The following is a 14,877-nucleotide window of genomic DNA, read 5'->3' on the forward strand; positions in this document are numbered from 1 at the left end:
ACACTAATCAAGGTATTGCTGTGACAGTACAGTTGGCTCTCCATATCCGCAGATGTGAAACCTGCAGGTAGAGAGGGCCGACAGTATCCATATTGTGCTATGCTATTTTTTTTGTTTTGTTTTGTTTTGTTTACTTTTTATTATTTTATTTTATTTTATTTTATTTTATTATTTTAGGCTGCGTTGGGTCTTTGCTGCTGTGAGTGGGCTTTCTCTAGTTGCGGTGATCGGGAGCTACTCTTTGTTGCGGTGCGTGGGCTTCTCATTGCGGTGGCTTCTCTTGTTGTGGAGCACGGGCTCTAGGCGCGCAGGCTTCAGTAATTGCGGCATGTGAGCCCAGTAGTTGTAGCTCTCGGGCTCTAGAGCACAGGCTCTGTAGTTGTGGTGCACGGGCTTAGTTGCTCTGCATCATGTGGGATCTTCCCAGACCAGGGATCGAACCCGTGTCCCCTGCAGGGACAGGTGGATTCTTAACCACTCAGGGAAGTCCCTGTACTATGCTATTTTATATAAGCAATTTGAGCATTGGAGGATTTTTGTATCCACAGGGGCTTCTGGGTCATTTGGAGCTAATTTCCTGGGAAAAGGAGGGACAGCTGTACTTTGTAGATGAGTACATCTAGAATCCAGTTGACTTTATTTTTAAAAAATATTTGTTTATTTATTTATGTAGGTTGCACCGGGTCTTAGTTGCGGCGCTCGGGATCTTCATTTCAGAATGCAGGATCTTTTAGTTGCAGCATTCAGGATCTAGTTCCCCGACCAGGGATCGAACCCAGGCCCCCTGCATTGGGAGCAGCGTGGAGTCTTACCCACTGGACCACCAGGGAAGTCCCGCATGAGACAATTTCTTAAACTAAATCTTGTTTTATATATTTCTATCTATCTACCTATCTATAGAGAGAGGGAAGGAAAGAGAGAAAAAGAACTTTATATCTATATACAGCCACAGATTGATAGAAAGATAGATATGGATATATCCTATTGGCTTTGTTTCTCTGGAGAATCCTGACTGATAAAATAATAGATATAGATGTAGACAAAGCAAATGTGGCAAATGTTAACAACTGCTAAATCTAGGTAAAGGGCATATGGATGTTCATTGTACTATTAACTATTCTCAACATTTGAAAGTTTTTATCATAAAAATTGATGGAAAGGTTAAAAGTGTGTTTTAATGAAAATTTTGAAAAGGTAATACAGCTCAATCAGTGCAGAGACACAGCCTAATAAAAATACTGGAATTTAAACATAAAGAGTGGTGATCGTATAGCACAGGGAATACAGTCAATATTTTATAATAACTAGAAATGCAGTATAATCTATAAAAATTTTGAATCACAGTGTTTCATGCCTGAAACTAAGATAATATTGTAAGTCAATTATACTTCAAAAAAAAAAGAAAAAAGAAAAACTGTAAATATTGCCTTAAAAAAATCAAGAAGAACAAAATCAGTTTATCATCAGAATCCTCCACTTTAGTATTAGCAAACAGTGAATTAGTGTCTTAAAAATCCTTGGGGGTCTTCCCTGGTGGCGCAGTGGTTGAGAGTCAGCCTGCCGATGCAGGGGACACGGGTTCGTGCCCCAGTCCGGGGGGATCCCACATGCCGCGGAGCGGCTGGGACCGTGAGCCATGGCCGCTGAGCCTGCGCATCCGGAGCCTGTGCTCCGCAACGGGAGAGGCCACGACAGTGAGTGGCCTGCGTACTGCAAAAAAAAAAAAAAAAAAAATCCTTGGGTAAGGGAAAATGTGGTCCTAAATTTTAGAATCATTTAAGCAAAAGCTCATGGAAGTGGGAGCTCAGTAGTTGTGGCTCACGGGCTTAGCTGTTCCACGGCATGTGGGATCTTCCCAGACCAGGGATTGGACCCGTGTCCCCTGCATTGGCAGGCAGATTCTCAACCACTGCGCCATCAGAGAAGCCCTGGTTATCTGTTTTAAATATAGCAGTGTGTACATGTCAATCCCAAACTCCCAATCTATCCCTCCCGCTCCCCGACCCTTTCCCCCTGGTAACTGTAAGTTCATTCTCTAAGTCTGTGAGTCCGTTTTTTTTTTTTAATTTGCCCTGCCTCGCAGTTTGTGGGATCTTTGTTCCCTGACCAGGGGTTGAACCCGGGCCCTCAGCAGTGAAAGTGCGGAGTCCTAACCCCTGACTGCTGGGAATTCCCGTTTCTGGTTTGTAAATAAGTTCATTTGTATCTTTTTTTTTTTTAGATTCTGCACATAAGCAATATCATATGATATTTGTCTTTGTCTGACTTACTTCACTTAGTATGATAATCTCCAGGTCCATCCATGTTGCTACAAATGGCATTAATTTTATTCTCTTTAATGGCTGAATAATATTCCATTGTATATATGTACTACATCTTCTTTACCCATTCATCTATTGATGAATATTTAGGTTGCTTCCACGTTTTGGCTATCATAAACAGCGCTGCAATGAACATTGGGGTGCATGTATCCTTTCAATGTTTTTCTCTGGATATTTGCCCAGGAGTGGGATTACTGGATCATATGGTAGCGCTATTTTTACTTTCTTAAGGAACCTTCATATTGTTCTCCATAGTGGTTGTACCAATTTACATTCCCACAAAGAGTGTAGGAGGGTTCCCTTTCTCCATACCCCCTCCAGCATTTATTGTCTGTAGACTTTTTGATGATGGCCATTCTGACTGGCGTGAGGTGATATCTCATGGTAGTTTGATTTGCATTTATCTAACAATTAGCGATGTTGAGCATCTTTTCACGTACCTCTTTGCCATCTGTATGTCCTCTTTGGAGAAATGCCTACTTAGGTCTTCCGTGCATTTTTTTAAATTAATTTTTATTAGAGTATAGTTGCTTCTACCTATTTTTTGATTGGGTTGTTTTTTTGATATTGAGCCACATGAGCTATTTGTAAATTTTGGAGATTAATCCCTTGCTGGTTGCATCATTTGCAAATATTTTCTCCCATTCTGTGGGTTGTCTTTCCGTTTTGTTTAGTGGTTTCCTTTGCTGTGCAAAAGCTTTTCAGTTAATTAGGTCTCATTCATTTATTTGTTTTTATTGCTTTTCAGTTTAATTAAGTCTCATTCATTTATTTTTGTTTTTATTGCCATTACTCTAGGAGATGCATTGAAAAAGATATTGCTGTGATTTATGTCAAAGAGTGTTTGCTGCCTATGTTTTCCTCTAAGAGTTTTACAGTACCCGGTCTTACATTTAGGTCTCTAATCCATTTTGAGTTTATTTTTGTGTATAGTGTTAAAGAATGTTCTAATTTCATTTTTTTATGTGTAGCTGTCCAGTTTTCCCAGAACTATATATATATATATATATATATATATATATATATATATATATATATATTTTTTTTTTTTTTTTTTGCCCGCTCCGCTCAGCATGCAGGATCTTAGTACCCCAACCAGGGATCGAACCCTCACCCCCTGCAGTGGAAGTGCAGAGTCTTAACCAGTGGACCACCAGGGGAGTCCCCTCCCAGCACCATTTATTGAAGAGGCTGCCTTTTCTCCATTATATAGTCTTGCCTCCTTTGTCGTAGATTAATTGAGCATCAGGTGCATGGGTGAGAATATCTAAATAAATGCAATACAACTACACCTCCACTAGAATGGCTAAAATAAAATTGTCAATACTGAGTGTTGGTTGGTAAGAATGTGGAGTAACTGGAATTCTCATACACTGCTGGTGAAAGCATAAATTGGTACGACCACCTTAGGAAACCGTTAGCTGAAAACGTATAACACCAAGCATATGCATTCCCTATGAAACTGCAAATTGACTTCTGGCTTTTACACAAAATGTGTATATATGAGCCCTAAAAACCATGTACAAAAAAGTTCATAGCAGTATTTTTTGTAACAGCTCAAAACTGGAGACAACCTAAATGTCCATCAACAGTGGAATGGATAAATAAGCCTATACTGTGTTGCATGTCAATTATATCTCAGTAAAACTGGGAAAAATAAGCACTAGCCCTTCTTTTCTTGAAAAGGAGCAACTGTCTTGCCAATTACTGAATTAAAAAAAAAATCTGGGCTTCCCTGGTGGCGCAGTGGTTGAGAGTCCGCCTGCTGATGCGGCCGCTGAGCCTGAGCGTCCGGAGCCTGTGCTCCGCAACGGGAGAGGCCACAACAGTGAGAGGCCCGCGTTCCGAGAAAAAAAAAAAAAAAATCTGTGTTCTCTAAATAATATCAGTTTCTTGTCCAGTTCTCTTGTGATCCCCTCAAGGGCTAATTATAAAGTTAAACCTCCAAAAGACCTAAATAAAATAGTGGTGGAAAAAGGAGATGGTGGGAAAAACAAAAAAGGAAAGTAGTTAACACATATAAATATACACAGGGCATAGCAGGGAAGAATATAAAGGAAAGGTTGTAATTGTCATTTCTACAACGGGTAGTAAGGTCAAAGCAGGTTTTTATGACTTTCCTCTTCCATTACTGTTTCCTTTGCCTTCAGCCAGTAAACTTCCTGGCTGGAGTTTTTTACCCAGTAGTGTGACTTAAACTTTTATTCCTGAGGGATCTAAACTCCTGGTGATCTTGTCTTTATGGAGTTGGCAGTAATCTTCCATTAACTTTGACGCTGAATCCTGGGAGTCCCCAGGGATCCATTTGTATTCTTACTCTGAAATAACGGCAGGTGAGGTGAGAATTACCTCTCCCCAGAAGGTATCTCCAGGTATAAGGGAGTCCTTGCTTCTTACCAAAAGATGGTGGCAGATTGATTTAACTGTTGAGGAGGGTCATGAGGGGTTCAATATGATCCCTGTTCAGTTTTTTAGGTTACCACCCTTTTCTCAATCAATATCTTAAATTTTATATGGTAGACATATAACCACCAGACACTAACTGAACTGACATTTTAATTCGGCTTATTGGATCAATCTTCAAGTTTGGTTTTACAGTAATCAGAAAGCTATCTGTGGTTAAATAACAGAATACTAGAAATTTCCTAGAATTCTACCATGCCTTGAAATCTGTGGGATTTGAGGTTGTCCTCTTTCTTTAAGCCATCCAGTACCATTAAAAGCAACCACTCCAGGGAATTCCCTGGTGGTCCAGTGTTTAGGATTCCATGCTACCACTGCAGGGGGCACGGGTTTGATCCCTGGTCAGAGAACTAAGATCCTGCAAGCCACATGCGTGGCCAAAAAAATAAAAAAGAAAAGCAACCATTCCACTTCTCAGGCTATAAATTCACACCGTTAATTCTTTTTTGTTTTCTTTAATTGAAAACAGGGTTTAGTCATTTTAACTGATAATTGGAGTACAGGCTAGTGGTAAGATAAAATCAGAAACTGAGTTTAGTACATTTTGCTTTTGTTCAGAACAAAATATCAACTGATGAGTTTTTAATTTTTCCTGAAATTATTTCCATTAGATTTAAAAAATTATTTATTAAATTTTTATTGGAGTGTAGTTGATTTACAATGTTGTGTTAGTTTCAGGTGTACAGAAAAGTGAATCAGTTATATACATATATCCACTCTTTTTTTTTTAGATTCTTTTCCCATATAGGCCATTATAGAGTATTGAGTAGAGTTCCCTGTGCTATACAACAGCTTCTTATTAGTTATCTATTTTATATATAGTAGTGTGTATATGTCAGTCCCAATCTCTCAATTTATCCCTCTCCCCCTTATCCCCGGTAACCGTAAATTTGTTTTCTACATCCGTGACTCTACTTCTGTTTTGCAAATAAGTTCATTTTTACCCCTTTTTTTAAGATTCCGCATATAAGCTATAGCACCTGATATTTGTCTTTCTGTGTCTGACTTACTTCACTCAGTATGACAATCTCTAGGTCTATCCATGTTGCTGCAAATGGCTTTATTTTGTTCTTTTTGTGGCTGAGTAATATCCCATTGTATTTATATACCACATCTTCTTTATCCATTCCTCTGCTGATGGACTTTTAGGTTGCTTCCATGTCCTTGCTATTGTTAATAGTGCTGCAATGAACATTGGGTGCATGCATCTTTTTTTTTTTTTTAATTTTTTTGGAGTACAGTTGCTTTACAATGTTGTGTTAGTTTCTACTGTACAGCAAAGTGAATCAGCTATACATGTATATATATATATATCCCCTCTTTTTTGGATTTCCTTCCCATTTAGGTCACCACAGAGCACTGAGTAGAGCTCCCTGTGCTATATGGTAGGTTCTCATTAGTTACCTATTTTATACATACTATCAATAGTGTATATATCTCAATCCCAAGCTCCCAATTCATCCCACCCCCACTTTTCCCCTTGGTATCCATACGTCTGTTCTCTATGTCTGTGTCTCTATTTCTCCTTTGTAAATAAGATCGTCTATACCAATTTTTTCAGATTCCACATATATGTGTTAATATACGATATTTGTTTTTCTCTTTCTGACTTACTTCACTCTGTATGACATTCTCTAGGTCCATCTGCATCTCTACAAATGACCCAATTTTGTTCCTTTTATGGCTGAGTAATATTCCATTGTATATATGTACCACATCTTCTTTATCTATTCCTCTGCTGATGGATATTTAGGTGGCTTCCATGTACTGGCTATTGTGAATAGTGCTGCAATGAACATTGGGGTACATGTACCTTTTTGAATTCCGGTTTTCTCTGGATATGTGCCCAGTAATGGGATTGCTAAGTCACATGGTAGATCTATTTTTAGTTTTTTATCCCTTTGTCATAGATTAGGTGACCATATGTGTGTGGGTTTATCTCTGGGCTTCCTATCCTATTCTATTGATCTATATTTCAGTTTTTGTGCCAGTACTATACTGTTTTGATTACTGTAGCTCTGTAGTATAGTCTGAAGTCAGGGAGTCTGATTCCTCCAGCTCCGTTTTTCTTTCTCAACATTGCTTTGGCTATTCTGGGGTCTTCTGTGTTTCACACCATTAATTCTTGATGTCTTCCATCTTATTCTTCCATAGGTGCATTGAAATCATCCAAAGCCCTGTCCTCAACAGGCAAGAAATAACTTGAATAGCTATTTAACTTTCCTGAGCTGTTTGATTTCAGATCCCCATTTATGAGTATTGTGGAATTGCCACCACTTTGGGCCCTACCTGGGCAAAGTAATCACAGTTAGATTCCTCTATTTTCTGGAGGGTTTGCTGCCTGCAACCTACCCTTAATATCAATTTCTGTAGGAGTTATACTTCTCAACAGAAAGCCTAGGTAGAAAAGAGAAGGCAATTATTGGAAGGATGTGGAGGGTTCCTTGGTCATGTTCCTGTGCCCTGGCAGTCAGGAGGCAGGGAAGAAGTCTCTTTTTAAAAAATTTATTATTTATTTGGTTGTGCTGGGTCTTAGTTGCGACAGGTGGGCTCCTTAGTTGTGGCACATGGGCTCCTTAGTTGTGGCATGCAAACTCTTAGTTGTGGCATGCATGTGGTATCTAGTTCCCTGACCAGGAATCGAACCTGGGCTCCCTGCACTGCGAGCACAGAGTCTTAGCCACTGCGCCACCAGGGAAGTCCCCAAGAAGTCTCTTGATTTCTGTAGCAGGGTGTGGGGATGCCCCCTTCACCTGAATTTAGATAAGGGTATTTCCCAAACCCAGGATGGGGATTTCTATGCTGTGCAGCCAAAAGAAAAGAAAAGAAAAGATTCTACAAATGTCCACTGCATTTTCTACTTCTCTCTTTTAGATTTCAGAATCTTTCAGTTGAGACTTTTGGGATTTTCCTGTGAGATTCTATATTGCCTGCAGATATTTTTGTCTCTTCTTTTCCAGTATTTATACCTACATAAAAAAAATTTACAGCAATGTCTGGATATTTCCAAGAAATGCTAAATAGTGTATTGATAGCAAGTATTCTCATGTTTTTTTTTTTTTATTTTGAGGTATAGTTGACATGTAACATTATTTTCAGGTGTAAAACAGAATGATTTGATATTTGTGTGTATTGCAATATGATCACCACAATAAGTCTAGTTAACATCTGTCACTATACACAGAAAAATCTTTTTTCTTCTGATGAGAAGTTTTAAGATTAACTCTCTTAGCAACTTTCAAGTGTGTAATATAATATTACTAACTACAGTCACCATGCTGTAAATACATCCCCATGACTTATTTTATAATTGGAAGTTTGTAGCTTTTTTTATTCTTTTGAGGTACGCGGGCCTCTCACTGTTGTGGCCTCTCCCGTTGCGGAGCACAGGCTCCGGATGCGCAGGCTCAGCGGCCATGGCTCATAGGCCCAGCCGCTCCGCGGCTTGTGGGATTTTCCCATACCGGTGCACGAACCCGTGTCCCCTGAATTGGCAGGCGGACTCCCAACCACTGTGGCACCAGGGAAACCCCGTAAGTTTGTATCTTTTGACCTTCTTCACCCATTTTGCTCACCCTTCACCCCCCACCTCTAGCAACCACCAATCTGCTTTCTGTATCTATGAGCTTGGGTTTTTGTTTTCACATATAAGTGAGATTGTACGGTATTTGTCTTTCTCTGACTTATGTAAGTTAGCTTAATGCTCTCAAGGTCAATCCATATTGTTGCAAATGGCAAGATTTTCTTCTTTTTAAAGGCTGAATAATATTCCATTGTATTTATATACCACAATTTCTTTATCCATTCATTCTTTGGTGGACATAGGTTGTTTTCATATCTTGGCTATTGTAAATAATGCTGCAATGAACAGGGGGGTGGTGCATATATCTTTTTGAGTTAGTGTTTTTGGTTTTGTTTTTGGATAAATACCCAGAAGTGGAATTGCTGGATCATACAGTAGTTGTATTTTTAATTTTTGAAGAACCTCCATACTGTTTTCCTTAGTGGCTGCATCATTTTACATTCCCACCAACAGTGCATGAGGGTTCTCTTTTCTCCACATCCTCACCCACACTTGTTAAGTGGTCCTCATTTTCAATGAGAGCACCTTTGATAAATGTTTTTTGTTAAGTATGATAACTTTAGCTTAATGTTGCTTTAAAATAATAAATGAAACATTCTACTCGTAGTGTATTAGTTTAAAATTAGGAGTAGAAATGACATTTTGCCAAATTATTTTTAAACCTCTATTGAAATGATCCTACATTTTTTTCAGTAAATTTATATCAATAAAATTTCTTACCTTAAACAATCCTTGTTTACTTAGAATAAACCTCATTTAGTTATGGTGTAGTATATACTTTGACTACAGTCTGGATTTGATTGCTAGTATTTTATTTAGGATTGTTGTCTCTATATACCTGTGGTATAGGCCTATAGGATTTTCTTTTTCTAAGTCTGTTATCTCAGAATTTGATATCAGTATTATACTAACTTTGTAACAGGAATTTAGAAATTTGCTATCTTTGTGAATCATGCTCCGTGAAGATTAAAAAAAATAATCTAGTCTTACGGTTCTTTGGGAGAAATATCTTGACAACTACTTCACTTTCCTTTCATGGTTATTGATGTATTCAGATTTTGTCTTGGTTTAATTTTCATAATTTCTATTTTCCTAGAAAATCACTCAATCACAATTTAAAAATTTGGTATAAATAATAATCTCTTATAATTTAAGAGCTTTTCTCTGTTTTGGGGTATTAACTTTCTCATAACAAATGTTGAGTATTTATTTTCTATCTCATCCATATATTTTTGCTTCCTCATTTTTCTCTTGATATGTCCCATGTTTTTCTACTGCTCTGAACCAGCTCTTCTATTTATAAATGTCCTTCTAATTTACTAATTCCTATTTTCTAATTGTTTTTGCTATTTTTGTTAATTCTTTCATCCTGATTTTGTTGGCATTAGTTTCAAACATTTTGAATTTAATGCTTAGTTTGTTTTCTCATTCTCTCATATATAATAAAGGCTATGAATTTGCTTAGGATGGATAGCTGCACCTCATAAAATGTTACTCTATCCTTTCTTTAAAGAGTAGTCTTCAATCATAACTTTCTTCTCTGTGGCTATTTATTATATTTTTTAATTTTTTTGCGGTACGCGGGCCACTCACTGTTGTGGCCTCTCCCGTTGCGGAGCACAGGCTCCGGACACGCAGGCTCAGCGGCCACGGCTCACGGGCTCAGCCGCTCCGCGGCATGTGGGATCTTCCCGGACCGGGGCACGAACCCACGTCCCCTACATCGGCAGGCGGACTCTCAACCACTGCGCCACCAGGGAAGCCCTGTGGCTATTTATTTTGATGTTTAAAAGCTTCCAACGGGTACTTTTGAGTATATACCTAGGCCTATACCATGATGGGTCACATGGTTTGACGTTTTGAAGAGCCACCAAACTATTTTCTACAGTAGCTGCACCATTTCACATCTCCACCTGCAAGGTTGAGTTGTAATTTTTACACATCCTGGTCAATATGTTAATGTCCATCTTTTTTATTATAGCTATCTACGGGGTGTGAAATATATTGTGGTTTTGATTATCATTTCCCTAATGCCTCATGACTTGGGCAAATTTTCAGGTATTGTTCGTCATTTGTACATCTTCTTTGGAGAAATGTTTGTTCAGAGACTGCTATTATTTTTCATGGGAGAACACCAAGAATCTGGTGCAGCAACAACAATCTTGAACCCAGCTTTCCTGCCTTTGCATTCAGTATTCTCCCCTGCAAATGGCAGACTAGATGATGTGCAGACATCTGCAGTTAGGCTCAGACAAATATTTTATTTCAACGTTAGTTAAGACATAAAACTTAAGGATCCAGTGGAATATGATTGAGGTACTGCCTTTCCACACCAATGAGCTTGTTTCAAGTCAAGATTTATTGAACACCTACCATGTTTAAAGCACCCTGCTAGAGACTGGGAGAGACAATGAGATCAACACCCCCTCACAATATGAAATAATTCCCTTCTTTATTCCTGTTTTCTTACAATCTAATTTTTAGAAGATAAGGCAAAAATTGCCATTAGGAAAAGAAGAAAAAGAGTTCCATTTAAGAACAATCACATAACTTAAATTGTGGTTTCATTAGCTCTTGGTTTTTTATGACTTTACTATTGCCATTCCACCAGTCAAAGTAACTTCATAGACTCAGCTCTTTAGGAATGTAAGTTTTCATTGGAGAGTTCCTTCAGTATTTAAGGGCGGAATGGTACTTTATCAGGTAGATCATACTCTTCCCGGTAACAGAAAAACTGTCTTTTTTTTGGGGGGAGGGGACGGGGGCGGGGAACGTGCGGCCCAGCTTGCGAGATCCCAGTTCCACATCCACGGATTGAACTTGGGCCCCGCAGTGAAAGTGCAGAGCCCTAACCACTGGACTGCCAGCGAATTTCCCAAACTGTCTGTTAATATGATGTTGCAGAGAAACCAAACTGCTGGAGGCACAAGGCTTAAACCTTGTCTACTCTGAACAAAGTAACACAGATGATGTTTTACACTGTAAGGTAGCAATTTTATAAAACCCATTTGAATCACAACTCTGATGCAGCTTTCTTAAATTTGGTTTTGTGACATGTCATGCTCCTGGCATGATTACTGGCTACATGAGAAAGCTACTCTAATTCCTTTAATTATGTATCTTCTTCCTGACCTGGCCTGGCCACTCATCTTTATTCAGTAGGTTTGGATCAAAAACATTCATTGACTGTTGCAAAACATTCAAAGAAAAGCATCTCCCACCACTGAGGCTATTCAAAAGAACATTTATTATAAGCTCTGAAGTCAGTTCCAGAAACATTTTTGAGCAACACTCGCCCTACTAAGGATGATGTTCATTTGGATAGAAATGTTATATACTTTAAAAGGCATTTATTACTTTATAAGCCCATCTCATGCATTAACTCCCTATCCCAATTCCACCATTTCAATATTCTGTATATTATTTATTTCAGTACTCTTAACAAACATCTTTTCTAGATGTACCATTCATAGGGTGTTTCTAGAATCTAAGCACCATGTTTGTTCTAATTTGAACTATGATCTGGATCTAGAATCTCACCATAAATTAGCTTGTGACCTTGGATTACCGTAACTTTTTGTCTTGGCTCCTCATTAAAACAAAAAACAAGTATCAAAAAGGAACATATTGGCTGATTCAAATGGTGGCTGTAAGAAACTAAGGAAACATGCATTTTCAAAAACAGCTGAGTGAAATTATGGAAAAACAAAAATTTTCTTTGATGGTCTGAAGAAAATGTACTTTACAATTCAAAATTATACTTGAGATGGATGCACAGATCCTTGAAGTTTTCTAGAGCAGAAATGACACTATACTGATTCAAAAGGAAAATATATTTGATAAGTTTGCATCAACATTTAATACGCCTATAGTTAAAATTCTACTGATGTATTTAAAAAATCCTAACAATTGATCTGGGCCAGTTGGTATACATAGGCAGAATTAATCACAAGCTTTACTTCATGATGTAAAAGGCGGCTCAAATTAAAATATTTTAGACAATTCTGGTTGAATAAAAAAACATGAAATTTGAATTTTTCTTATAAGCTGTCATCTTATACATGCTTCTCTAAATAATGAAGCAATAGATGCTATCACAAATAAGGGTGTTAGCATATAAATATATACCTAAGTAAATATAACATTTTTGTATTAAAAATGATGCTAAGCATCTAGTACTATAAAGAGGGGGAAACAAGCCTAATACTGATGCAACTGTGTCCTATATTAGAATAATAACATAAACACAAAACTTATAGAACAATATGGTGATTAAGACCATGAGTTCTATCTCAAAGCAACATTAAAATTTTCCCAGTTTCAAAGCTTTTGCACAGCAAAGGAAACCATAAACAAAACCAAAAGATAACCCTCAGAATGGGAGAAAATATTTGCAAACGAAGCAACTGACAAAGGATTAATCTCCAAAATTTACAAGCAGCTCATGCAGCTCAATAACAAAAAAACAAACAACCCAATCCCAAAATGGGCAGAAGACCTTAGACATTTCTCCAAAGAAGATATACAGACTGCCAACGAACACATGAAAGAATGCTCAACTTCATTAATCATTAGAGAAATGCAAATCAAAACTACAATGAGATATCATCTCACACCGGTCAGAATGGCCATCATCAAAAAATCTAGAAGCAATAAATGCTGGAGAGGGTGTGGAGGAAAGGGAACACTCTTGCACTGCTGGTGGGAATGTGAATTGGTACAGCCACTATGGAGAACAGTATGGCGGTTCCTTAAGAAACTACAAATAGAACTACCATATGACCCAGCAATCCCACTACTGGGCATATACCCTGAGAAAACCATAATTCAAAGAGTCATGTACCAAAATGTTCATTGCAGCTCTATTTACAATAGCCTGGAGATGGAAACAACCTAAGTGTCCATCATCGGATGAATGGATAAAGAAGATGTAGCACATATATACAATGGAATATTACTCAGCCATAAAAAGAAACGAAATTGAGCTATTTGTAATGAGGTGGATGGACCTAGAGTCTGTCATACAGTGTGAAGTAAGTCAGAAAGAGGGAAACAAATACCGTATGCTAACACATATATATGGAATTTAAGAAAAAAAAATGTCACGAAGAACCTAGGGGTAAGACAGGAATAAAGACACAGACCTACTAGAGAATGGACTTGAGGATATGGGGAGGGGGAAGGGTGAGCTGTGACAAAGCGAGAGAGAGGCATGGACATATATACACTACCAAACGTAAAATAGATAGCTAGTGGGAAGCAGCCGCATAGCACAGGGAGATCAGCTTGGTGCTTTGTGACCACCTAGAGGGGTGGGATAGGGAGGGTGGGAGGGAGGGAGACGCAAGAGGGAAGAGATATGGGAACATGCGTATAACTGATTCACTTTGTTATAAAGCAGAAACTAACACACCATTGTAAAGCAATTATACTCCAATAAAGATGTAAAAAAAAAAAAAAAATTTTCCCAGTTTAAGAAACATACAGTGTGTGTGTATAGGAAGGGGGGCCGGTGGGCAACTAAGGGAATGTGGAGAAAGGAAACTGAATATTCTATAGGGCATTAAAACAAAAGTCTTCTGTTTTCAGATAAAGAAATATGGAGTAAATAAAGAAAATACATATGTACCTAATTCAGGATAAATACTATATTAGAGCATAAATGAAAACTGAGTTTGCGGTTGACCTGGCATTGCATATACTGGTCTGAAAACTGCACATAAATTTCCCTTTATATCATGAAGTTAATGATGCCCATCACTAAAATTGAATTTTCTTTATATAGCAGGCAATAGAAAACAAGTATCTAAATTAATCTAGTTAATGTATTTAGTACTGCTGTGTAATATTTAATGCTTAATCAAAAGTAGCAAAAGCTGAAATTTATAGACTGCTACTTAAAAGATGCAGCAAGAAAGGCATTTTTTCTCATTTATAATTCTTCTAATCTGATCATCTGTAATGTTACAATCTTAGATTTAAGCAATATCCACAATCTTGTTCGTTCATTAAAAAATGTGGTAAACATCACCCTATTGATGTGTAGTCTCCTTAATTTCCTAGAAGTGAAATGAAGAACCAGTCACCTGTTCAAGATAACTTGGCTTATTAGCACAAGATTTTATACTTTTTAACTCTTAGTTTGATGCTGTGATATACCAAAATACTTCTAGACTAATAAATATTTGTTTAAACCAACAAACCATTAGGTGTAATATATAATATTTAAGAGTTTCTTATTATAGCCTAATAGGAATATAAAGACTTAGCACAAATATGACTAGCCTGGAATTAAATGAGATTTATATATTGCAAATGAAACACCATATATAAAATCAACTGCGTCTATTGATTTCCAGATCTTATGTGTTTTACCAAACTTAGATATAACTAAACAGAAGCTCAACTTAGCACTGCTAAGTCTAAATACAACCAAGCTTTGTTAATTTGTATGAATTTTCCTCTACACAGATAGGAATTACTAGCTTTAAACACTCTTCAATCTTTAAC

The sequence above is a fragment of the Phocoena phocoena genome, chromosome 17 (assembly GCF_963924675.1).
Source record: "Phocoena phocoena chromosome 17, mPhoPho1.1, whole genome shotgun sequence".
NCBI lineage: Eukaryota > Metazoa > Chordata > Mammalia > Artiodactyla > Phocoenidae > Phocoena > Phocoena phocoena.